The sequence below is a fragment of the Camellia sinensis genome, chromosome 7 (assembly GCF_055761805.1).
Source record: "Camellia sinensis isolate YWXY chromosome 7, ASM5576180v1, whole genome shotgun sequence".
In the NCBI taxonomy this organism is placed as follows: domain Eukaryota; kingdom Viridiplantae; phylum Streptophyta; class Magnoliopsida; order Ericales; family Theaceae; genus Camellia; species Camellia sinensis.
The window spans coordinates 185,112,017-185,124,219 of NC_138967.1; positions in this window are offsets into that span (position 1 = coordinate 185,112,017).

Genomic DNA, 12,203 nt, shown 5'->3' on the forward strand with positions numbered 1-12,203 from the left:
TAGGGGTGTAAATTTGGCCCGGCCCGGCTCATGTCGGGCGTCACAGGCTCTCGCCAAAATTCGGGCTGACCGGGCCGACCCACGGGCCAAAAAAAATAGGCCTAGGCCCAACCCTAGGCCCAAGGGTATTTGGGTCTTGGGCGGGCCAGGCTGGTGGACCTGGGCTTGACTTTGGGCTTGGGTGGGCCTGACTAATTTTTTTTGTTTTTTTTAATTTTTTCAACCAAAATTTTATTATTTTCCACTAAAAAAAACATTGGGCCTTGGCCCGAGCCCACGGGTCGGACCGAGTTTCAAAATGATGGCCCAGGCCTAAGTCTAGGGGCTCGAGCTGGGCTCAGACCCGAGCCCAGCCCAGGCCACAGGCAGGTTTTGAACTGACCACGAGCCGCAAGCCATTTTTATACTCCTATGCCCATACCACTACTATAGGGATATTTAGGAAAAATCTAGACATGAACATCAACTCTGACCTTCCCATATAACATTATCAATATTATTTTTTATTGAAAATTTTCATTTATAGACATAAGTAGATTTTATACATTTATTAATGTGCAATGTTATACATGATTCCTTTTTTGTACAATTTACTCTCTCCTAAATACAAGGTAATAAGATCTACACTAATAAATACACATGAAATTAAAGCCTCGTTTGAAAACATGCTATTTTAATAACTTTTTAGTTTTTTATAAAAAGATATATAGAAAAGTAGAGAGAGTGATATGATAACTTATAATGACTTTTTGACTTTTTGATTAAAATTAAAACTTTCCAAACGAAGCCTAAGAATAGAAATTAAAAAAAAAATAAGATAAAAAATGAATTATATATAATATTTTTCTTTATTGTCTCAAAATAATGCAATTACTTATAATAGTTTAGTCATTCCATAAGGTTATGATCATGGGGTTTGATTATGACGTTTTTGTATGGTTGGGCCCAAAATATGAATTCTCCAAGAAGTTATTGGGTGGTACAAGAGCATGGTTAGTTGGTTCTTTTTAGGATTGTGATTTGTTGATAATCTGATGAATTGACACTATTATTCAACCACACCCCACTTGAAAAATCTAGAAATCCCCTAGATGTTGATTTGTGATTATGTATCAATTTTAAACAGTATATAACAATCCCAATCAAACAATCAAGACAAATTGACACAACGATTTTAACGTGGAAAAACCACAATTGGAGCACCTCCAACTGTGATAAAAAACCACGGGCAACAGTCACAAAATAATCCACTAAGAAGATATAAAGGAATTACACAGGTATACTCTCAATTACCTAGTGAATCCAAGCCCGAATTGAACCAACCCCTATGTGCCTCTTCCAGCCCCGTTTTCACCTCGAAATTGTCTTGACGATGAGCCACTCTAGAATCCACCAAAGCTTCAGGCTCGAATTCCCCAGAATCTACTGAAGAACAACTCTCTCTTTTGTGTAGAATAAACAAACAAACCTTTAATGTATGCTTCTTAAACCATGAGTTGAATACTCAATGAAACATCAAAGAAAACTAGCAAAATAGCCCCAGATATAAACCCTAGAACCCAATAAGAAGATCTAGAGGCGTAATCCTAGATTTGGAGCAACTTGCGAATTTATAAAATCTGAAAATCGCGAGGTCCGCTCGAGCGTGGGAATTGACGCTTGAGCGGGGACTCTATATGACGTGTTCCGCACTAGGGTGTACGCTCGAGCGGGGAAATGGACGCTCGAGCGTGAAAACAAGGATCACAGTATATTTGCAGACTCACCAAACTTCTGAAACTCAGTATTCTCCGCTCGAGCGAGGAAATGGACGCTCGAGTAGGGAGGCAACTTTGAATGCATTTTTGCATTTTGCTTCGGGGGCGCTGCCCCTGGACCTCGCAGTGGTGCTGCCCCCGACCCGCCAAGGGGCGCTACCCCCTGGACCCTCGCGAGCTGACTGGGTAGCTCGATCCCCGTCATACTCAGCGAAGTGGCAATCTTGAAAGAATTAACATCACAAAACTTCTCTACAAGGCACAATTCGGGTTGGATTCGCATCTAAAAACACATAGCCTCACTGAAATAAAAGTGCGAAAATAAGTACAATTGAAAGGAGTTTTATCAAACAGGATTGCCAAGAATAAAAACCTAACAATCTCTCCCTTTGGCAATGCCGTGACAAAACCCACCTAACAAATAAAATCCTAAACACCCCAACCCATTACAGCCAACAAAAGCCAACTTCTTTCTCAAGGTCATTATCTGCAAAATAGTTATTAGTGTCACAATCTCCAAAACAACTATTAGTCCCACAAGAGTATATGAAAAAGCAATACACATATGACAAGATTATCTTGAAGTATGAGATAAAAAACATGAAAACCTAAGACACATGCACCCGACAACATAACTCTCCCTTTTTGTCACGAATTGACAAAGGAAGCTTAAACAACTATAGCATGCAAGAAGGAAACAAGAAAGAAGCAGTGCATAGCAACATGACGCAACTAAGGCTAATCTCCCTTACCAAAACAATTCAAAGAGTTCATGTTAACAAGCTCTTCCAATGATAAACCAAACTTCCCATCACGAAAAACAACCACTAACATTGAAAACAATGAACAGGAAGAAACCGACAAAAATAATATGGTGGAGCAAGCAAGGAATTTCAGATTAGTACCTTAAAATACACAAGACTATCCAAGAAGCACAATTACTTGAAAACACAATGTGCACAGCCTCTAGAAGATTCCTCATAAAAGAAAGTGATGCATTATGTGAAAAGCATAGATCCTATGAGAAGAGTGTGTGTGTGACTCTTGGAATTCGACAAACACAAGATTCAATCCTAGTAGTGATCTGATAGCTGGATCTCTGACAAGAGAATCTAAGCATAACTAAGAAAAGTCAAACCACTAGGAATCAAGGGGTATTTGGTGAGTAATAGTGGAGGCTCCCCCTTAATCAATGAATCCTTTATTTGATCCTTTTTTTTTTCTCACATCTTTTTCTTTTCTTTCTTTTGCACATCTTTTTTTTTTCTTTCTTTCTTTTGCACACTCATTGGCGGCTGACACGCTCAAGAGTATGGAAACCGAACCAGAGAAGCATGGATATAATAAGGATGGCCTAGTTGGTGACTCTGAGATAGCCTTTTTCTCATGCCTGGACTACAAAGAACAGAGAGGAAAGCCGTGAAGATGCAAAAAGATAGAAAGTGGTTTAAGAGACTCAACATCACCCATGATATGCTAGTATAGGTCAATTCCTCTAGAAAAGCAAAAGATACAATGCCAGAAGTCCATAAAAAAAAATAATTACTAAGGTGGAAGACTCCGATATTTGCTAATCCAAGAGTGTGTACAGAATAAGACATACTAATCAAAGAACACACACTCCGAAATGAGTAATGACCACAGAAAGCACACATATATTAACATATAATGGTTATTCTCATCAATTCCAATATGCATCAAGGACATCTCAAAAAAATTCAAGCTTGCAAAACCATACAAAGAAAATCTTTTTGGATTTGTTTTTGTTTTTGTTTTTTTTTTTCAATAATAAAACAAGACAAAAAATGAACAAGCACACAATTTTTTTTCTAAACAAAGCAAGACAAAAAACAAACATGCACACATTAAACGATCAAACACACAGAAACCCAAAAACTAAAAAGAATAAAAAAATTAACACAAGTCAAGTTTTCTCACCCAAACCGCTTTAGTATGAAAAAAGTTGAGCGCATTGCGGTTCTTGGGTGGTGTCTTGACGTTGTGGTTCCCTTTGCTTTCAATGGAAACCCGTCTCGACTTGGTTTCCAACTTCTTATTTCTAGGCCTAGGCAAATACAAACTCGCTCCATGTTTGGTCTCAAGCTGATCAAAATAACGAGGTCTAAAATGACCTTTAACCTCATTACTACCAATGAAGTGTCTCCAACCCCACGAGATGTTGGAATTTCTTCCATCTCTATGAGACACTCTCCCATGCAACTTATAACAATAAGGGCGAATATGACCATGCATACCACAATGATGACAAATAAAAATAGGGTGTACAAGATGTACCTTCTTTTCTTTGACCTTACCAACTCTAGGAAGATTGAGAAGTCCATCCTCATGTTGAATTTTTTGTTCTCCCTTTCCTTGAGTTCTGGTATCATGGGATGTAGATGCACACTGTTTTTGCCCTTTTTTACCACCAAAGCCAATGACACTCTTGTCAGAACAAATTTGTTGAGACCCAATGATATTGTCCAAAGTCTTTGATCCTCTGTTCCAAAGACCAATGGTAGCCATAGCACACTTGAGTTCTTCTTCTTTCTTGATCATTAGTTCTTCCAAAGCAACTTGAGACATCTCGAGAGTTTCAATTTTTTTCTTCATATGTTGCATAGATTTGCTGTAGCTCATTCCTCTCTGTCTCACAAGTCAAGAGTTTTGCACAAAGAGCTTGTCGATCATTAGCTATCTTGATGGCATCAATCCTAGCCTCGGAAATCTCCTCCTTTAGTTTGACATTTTCACTTTCACATGCTTTGAGTTTCATAATGAGTTTGTCATTCAATTTGGATAACTTAAGAGATTCCTTCTGCAACTTTTCATAAGCTTGCTCATGCTCTTCATCGTCACTTCCCGATGATTCATCATTAGGGGCATTCTCAACCAGGCTCTTCGGATACTCTGTTCGTCCTTTAGTTTCGGAAGCCGCCATGAAAGCAAGGAATTGTTTATGTCCCTCTTCGCCTTGATCTTCGTTGTCACTTTCATCCTTATCATATTCTGATTCATCATCCCAAGTGATGGCGAGGGCTTTCTTCTTCTTCAAACGAGTGGGGCATTCTGAAGCAAAGTGGCCAAATCCTTGGCATTCATAGCATTGGACTCTTTCAGAGTTCCCTTGTATCTTTCTTTTCTCCTTCTTAGCTATAGAATTAATTTTGAGTCTATCTTTGCCTTTAGATTTATGAGTATGAGTAAATTCCAAACGATTAGGATTCTTTTTCAAAAAAGATTTTTTAAATTGTTTAACAAAAGCAGCCGTAATCTTGGAATATATCTCACAATCCTCATCAGAATCCTCTCCAACTCTATTAGCACTACTAAAAGCAATAGTATCTTTTTGTTTCTTTTTGAAATTCCTATGTGCCTCATAAGTTTGGAGATTTCCAACCAAGTGATCCAGCTTGAGGTTGTCAACATTTTGAGCCTCCTCAATAGCCGTAACTTTTGGTTGGAACCGATCGGGCAAGGATCTCAAAATTTTTTCCACAACTTTGGATTCTGGTATTTTTTTCACCTAAATTGAAGCTGGAATTTACAATGTCACTCAACTTCGCATAAAATTCATCAAAGGTCTCACTATCTTTCATTGAAAGGTTTTCGAAACTAGACGTGATCCTTTGAAGTTTTGAGTGTTTAACAGAAGGAGTGCCCTCATGAATAGTTTGTAAGATATCCCAAGCCTCTTTTGCGACTTCACAATTGCAAATTCGACTAGACTCTTCAGGTGTGACAGCGCAAAAGAGAGAATTGATAGCTTTTCTATTCCAGCTACTATTTTGGTAATCAATTGTGTCCTACTTATCAATTGGTTTTGGGAAAAGTTACTCCATCAACGGTAATCGTTGGTTCAGTCCACCCATACATGACAGATTGCCAAACTTTTTCATCAATAGATTTTAAAAATGATCTCATCCGAGCTTTCCAAAACGCATAATTGGATCCGTCAAGTAGGGATCGTCGAACCATAGAATTTCTCTCACGAATTGAATCCATTATCACAAATCAAACAAGATCTCGTTCTAAAAGGATTTTTATAAAAAAAAAATAGAACGACCTACTCTGATACCAATTGAAAAATCTAGAAATCCCCTAGATGTTGATTTGTGATTATGTATCAATTTTAAGCAGTATATAACAATCCCAATCAAACAATCAAGACAAATTGACACAACGATTTTAACGTGAAAAAACCACAATTGGAGCACCTCTAACTGTGATAAAAAACCACGAGCAACAGCCACAAAACAATCCACTAAGAAGATATAAAGGAATTACACAGGTATACTCTCAATTACCTAGCGAATCCACGCCCGAATTGAACCAACCCCTATGTGCCTCTTCCAGCCCCGTCTTCACCTCGGAATTGTCTTGACGATGATCCACTCTAGAATCCACCAAAGCTTCAGGCTCGAATTCCCCAGAATCTACTGAAGAACAACTCTCTCTTTTGTGTAGAATAAACAAGCATACCTTTGATGTATGCTTCTTAAACCATGAGTTGAATACTCAATGAAACATCAAAGAAAACTAGCAAAATAGCCCCAGATATAAACCCTAGAACCCAAGAAGAAGATCTGGAGGCGTAATCCTAGATTTGGAGCAACTTGCGAATTTATAGAATCTGAAATCGCGAGGTTCGCTCGAGCATGGGAATTGACGCTCGAGCGGGGACTCTATATGACGTGTTCCGCACTAGGGTGTACGTTCGACCGAGGAAATGGACGCTCGAGCATGAAAACAAGGATCACAGTATATTTGCAGACTCATCAAACTTCAGAAACTTAGCATTCTCCACTCTAGCGGGGAGGCAACTTTGAATGCATTTTTACATTTTGCTTTAGGGGCGCTGCCCCGGACCCGCCAAGGGGAGCTACCCTCTCGACCCCTGCGAGCTGACCGAGCAGCTCGATCCTCGTCATACTCAGCGAAGTGGTAATCTTGAAAGAATTAACATCACAAAACTTCTCTGCAAGGCGCAATTCAGATTGGATTCACATCTAAAAACACATAGCCTCACTGAAATAAAAGTGCGAAAATAAGTACAACTGAAAGGAGTTTTATCAAACGGGATTGCCAAGAATAAAAACCTAACACCACTAATTAGGGGTGCTTACAAATCCAACCAATTTATTAAAATCTAACGATCTGATTTAATTCATTTAGTTTTAAGTCAGTATGAGTGAACGGATACGAATATAGATTTTTTAAATTTACCTATGTTCAGAAGGATGACGAATGAGAGGCCACTTAACCAAACTGAATCTGCCAACCCTCCTTAAAAACATAATGTTATGTTTTAATACTTTGAATGTTAAAAAATAGACATTTTATTTAGTAATAACATTAGCTATTTATGAAATATGAAAATTTGGCCTTTCTTTTTGATGATGTTGCTGATCCAAGAGAAGACAGGTCGAGAAGACCTACACTTCCCACACCCTTCACCGGTTGCTGAGTTCGTTGGTGTGCCTGCAAAAATGTCCAACGGGGAACGGGAGTCCCCTAGCGGACCCTTCGACGATCAAATTAGAAGAGAGCAGATTGACGGTGTAGAGAGAGAGAATAAGAATAGAGAACTTAACATTTTTGTGTCTTGGAAGCCTCCTTATATCTTTTGTCCATCATTTCCTTGTTCACTCTGACCTGTCGTGTTGGCCAAAAGTCTATACTCTAGTTTGCATTGTTCACGATGAGGCTGTTCATTCCGACGTAAAGGGGTTATCGCATTTGATGCTACAGGAGCCTCATTAATGGCTGATGTGTGATGTAATAACTCTGCAGGATCTTTGTCTACTTGCGTGGCTGGTTCCCTTCTTGACAAGTGTTTAGATGCCATTGGCTCCTGGTGCAATGTTGGATTCTCAATGATGTTGGGCTTTAGTGTTTGAATCATGAATTGGGCTCCAAATGCTGGGCCAAAAGCTTCTGTGGACCCACCGATGTCAGTCTGATGATGTTGCTGATCCAAGAGAAGACGGGTCGGGTACAGCCACACTTCCCACACCCTTCACCAGCTGCTAAGTTCACTGGTGTGCCTGCAAAAATGTCTAACGGGGAACGCGAGTCCCCCAGCAGACCCTCTGACAATCAAATTAGAAGAGAGCAGATTGATGGTGTAGAGAGAGAGAGAGAGAGAATAAGAATAGAGAACTTAACCTTTTTGTGTCTTGGAAGCCTTCTTATATCTTTTGTCCATCATGTCCTTGTCCACTCCGACTTGTCGTGTTGTCCAAAAGTCTATACTCTAGCTTGCATTGTTCACGGTGAGGCTGCTCGTTCCAACGTGAAGGGTGTAAACACCCCATTTTTGACCGTCCTCAAGACTTGGATGTCACCGTTTGAACACTCGGTGATCATCTTTGATCGTGTTTGTCTTGAGTTCCAGAGGTCTTGGCTACGCGCCTTGCCTCAGGATCTCTCGGCTCGACTGTTTTGTGTTTGGTTTTGTACCAAACACTTGTGTTTTTACTTTAGAGGGTAGGGAATGGCTTATTGGCCATCCCCACACTTCACCGGCCATGGTTTGAGGCCACCGGCCACGGTTTTGTTGCCACCGGCCAAATGTTCAGCCGACCGGCACTTTTTCTGGTCGACCGGCCATCTATTTTGGTCAAATTGCATTTTTGGCTGGCCGACCACTGTTCATCTACTTTTGTAGATATTTTTATGCCAGCTATGCTAGCTGGCATACACTTTGCTCCCCTCCATACACGTGTATGGAGGGATCTCCCACTTGTTAGCTTGCCTTGGAAGCTTTACAAGATTGGATTGTCTATAAGAGGAGGTCTCTTTTCCCTCTATTAGGTTGGACAACATTTTTCCAGAGCTTGGAGTTCTAGGGTTAGGGTTTGCATATATCCTATCTCTATATCTCTCTCTCTTTGTGTATTTGTGTGTGTTTAGTCTTAGTATTGCACACAAACACCCACCATTACACCTTCTTTTGGAACTGAGGTCCTTGGAGGTTGTTCTTGAAGTTTTGGAGCTGGTTTGGACCTAAGGAAGCTGCTGGTCCACCTTTTTTGAAGAGGATCTACAAGGGTAACCACTTTCCCCTTTTATTCCCCATTTTTGCATAGTTCTTTTGACTACCTTGCAACTCTTTTTAGGTTTACATATAACATATAAAAGTCTTGTTTTTCATTGCTTTAAATAGTTGGTTAAGGGTGTTTTGAGCTTTGAGGTTGTTTGACCCCTCTTAGGGCTTATTTAACCCCTTTTATGTGCCATTTTGGTGAGCTCCGGGACCATTGTGTTTGGGCCTCCTCACCACTGAAATTCCTCACCACTGAAATCTTGAGGGATTTCAGTGGTGAGGATAGTGCCTTGAGGTCCTAAGAAGGAGAGGGCCACCCCCTCTCCTTGTTGTCCTTGAAAAGGGCCATTTTTGCCTCATGTGTGAGCATCTAATTTAAGTGCATGTTGGCCATGTCTTAAGTGTTATTTGGTAGTATTTTTCCATGTATTACCTCTGTTTTTAGTTGGTTTAGACACATCATGCATGCTTAGCATACTTGTCTTGTAATGCCATGTTTTGGCCTTAACATGCTTTAAGTGTTGACCCTTGTTTTAGCATGATTTTGGCCAAGCTTTGTGAAGCTTTTGTGTATGTTTTAGTGTGCTTTAGCTCTGTTTTCAGTTGCTTTCGTCATGCTTAACATGTTTTGTAATATCTCTTTGCATTCTAGCTTGTAGGCCTTGAATGTGTGATGTCATGAGCATGCTTTACTTGCTTTAATTAGTTGGTTTGGCACCTCTATTTTATGCAATTTCAGAGTTTGGTATGCTTGCCATATGTCCATGATCATCTCTTTTAAGTGTACTTAAAAGTTTCCTTTTGACGCTTAGGAATTGGATCATGTATGCATGCATGCTTGTATGTGCATTTGGCCCCATTTCCATAGTTTATGGCCACTGTTTTAGGCTTGTTTGAGGGCTGCCTAAATTAGTCTAAGTCCATCCTTCATGTGTTACAGCATGCTTATCATTAACATGATTGTTATATGCCTTGTATATTTGCTTGAATACTTGCATGCTCACATTGCACCTTGTATGCTTGTCACTAGCATAGTGGTTGCATGCTTGTTTGCCTTGCATGATTATTTGTTTAGGTTGCATGCCTAAATACACATCGCATGTCCATGTTGCATACTAGTTTACATGCCTAGGATGCATTGCATTACATGCATCTTTCACCTCTTGATCAAGCCATGATAGAGGTTGAAAGCCCCTTTGTTTGATTATGTGCATTGCATTCCATTTGAAATCAAAATGTACACTTGGTTTCCTTGGGCCATCACGCATTGAAATGCGCGATTGGTGGTCCGAGAACCGATAACCATGTCCCTTTGAGTCATAAACATGATAAGGGATGTGGTGGTGCACACATTTGCTTGAAATGCATTGCCATGCTATGTTTTGCCCTCTGCTGCTGTCAAAAATAGATTCTGCAGGAAGCTTTGGCCGGTCGGCCATCTCCAGTGCCGACCGACCATCCATCAATGGCCGATAGCTTAAACAAGTGGCCGGTGATCATTCCCCTTGGCCGGTGGCCATTCCTCTCAGCTGGTGGTGTTCCACAGCACTCAGAGAAGCAACCCTGGGACTTGTGCAGTCTTCAGAAGAGGATAACAGTCAAAGCAGAGGCAACTTGTGCATGGCAGTGGCTTTCCGAGCGGAGCCGAGCAGGTATTGCATTGGGCCCTCTTCCCGAGGCTGTTTACTATTTTATTAGATTAGTTAATTTGTTAACTAGTTTAATTGGTCTGTACTATTTAATTAGCTTGTAGGCTAGTTAAATCTGTATTATTCTTTCGGTCCCTCCGAGTGAGGGCTAATTTGTAATAAGTGTGGGTGCGTGTGTGCATGTCTTCCAACCCCCACTTCTTTCTCCCTTTTATTTACCTGCTTTGATGGTTAGTATTAGGACATGTTTACTTTAGCATCCCTATGCTATGCATGCGTGCATCATTCATCAGTATTGCATGCACCGGGCTCGGCGCATCATACTAACTACATAATATTTCAAATCTAACTTGAATACGTGCTACTTGTTGCATTCCACATGCCATCCTAGGATTAATCGAGCCTATTCTAGTGACATTTTGTATGTGTTGCATTAGCCACTTAACATGGACTTGGATCATGCATGATTGCTAACGTGTTCTTTGTTTTGGCTCAAAGTACGATGTAAGTATTTATGCTTTAGCATCTTGCATGAGTGTGAATGTTAACATGAAAGCATGCTTACCATGTGCCTAGATGCTTATGTGATATAACTGCATGAATGCCTGTGGGTGAAGGTTAGATTGTTTGAGTTGGAACGACTCATTAAAATCCATGTTTTAACCTACTTGCGAGTAGCAAATTTCAAACGTTTTCCAAACAAACGGATATGCAATGCTTCGTTCCAAATTAGGCGATCTAGTCTATACTTTTGTCTTGCGCGCATCACATAGTAAGATTAGCTAATTAATCGGAATAAGAATACATAACATTTTCAAAACAAGATATCATGGTTAGTAGAGGCCGATCTTCGGATCGGGCGAGAGGGGGTGCTCATAGCTGACCTTCCCCGATCCTACCCAAGTGTGGCCTTAGGCAAACGAGTCAGGGTTTCCTAAATTCTCCCAAAATAAAATATTTAGGTGGCGACTCTGTATTTGGCAAAGCAGTCCATGTTTGGCACTTCTTTTCTAAAAATCTGTTTTTCTCAAAAACTATTTGCCGGATTTGGACTCTTTGGTTCAAACTTAGAACCGTGACACAAATCGAGTCTGAACTGTGGAGGGGCCCTCATGCGGGGCAGCGTCCACAGTTTCTGGCGACTCTGCTGGGGATATTAGAGAACTTGACTCGAACTCGTGATATCTTGTTTTGACTACACTTATGTGTTTCTTTGCATTGCATGTGCATTGGTGCGCCTAAGACACCGTGTTGGCCATCTGCTATTCCTGAGCGGTTTGCCGGAGGCTTGTCTTGTCAAGGCATGCCATAAGGTTGACTGGTTGCGGGCTCTGCCAGTATGGGAACACAAACTCCGGTTTTACTGGGGCACCCTTTTCGACCATTCGACCTAGTGCATACTCGGAATCCATAGTGACCATTCCAAACTAGGACAGGTTGCTTACCCGATATAGGTTGTTTGAAACCGCTGTGTGCGTAGTGAAACCCTAGCTCTTAACAAAATAGGACAGGGAAACCCTACCCAAATGTAGGGGTGTTTTAGCTCTCTTATACTTGTTATGTGTTTTTGGAGTGTATCTCTGCAGGAACGTACATATCAGTCTGTGAGTTTGAGCATCAGGCCTGCGGGCATCCGTATCAGTGTTTCTGAGAAACAGTTATGTCTGCGGGTATCCGATTCAGTGTTTTGGGGTAGTAATTTTAGGGAACAGTGATCAGTATTAGAGTACAGTTGTTCAGCTACGCTTG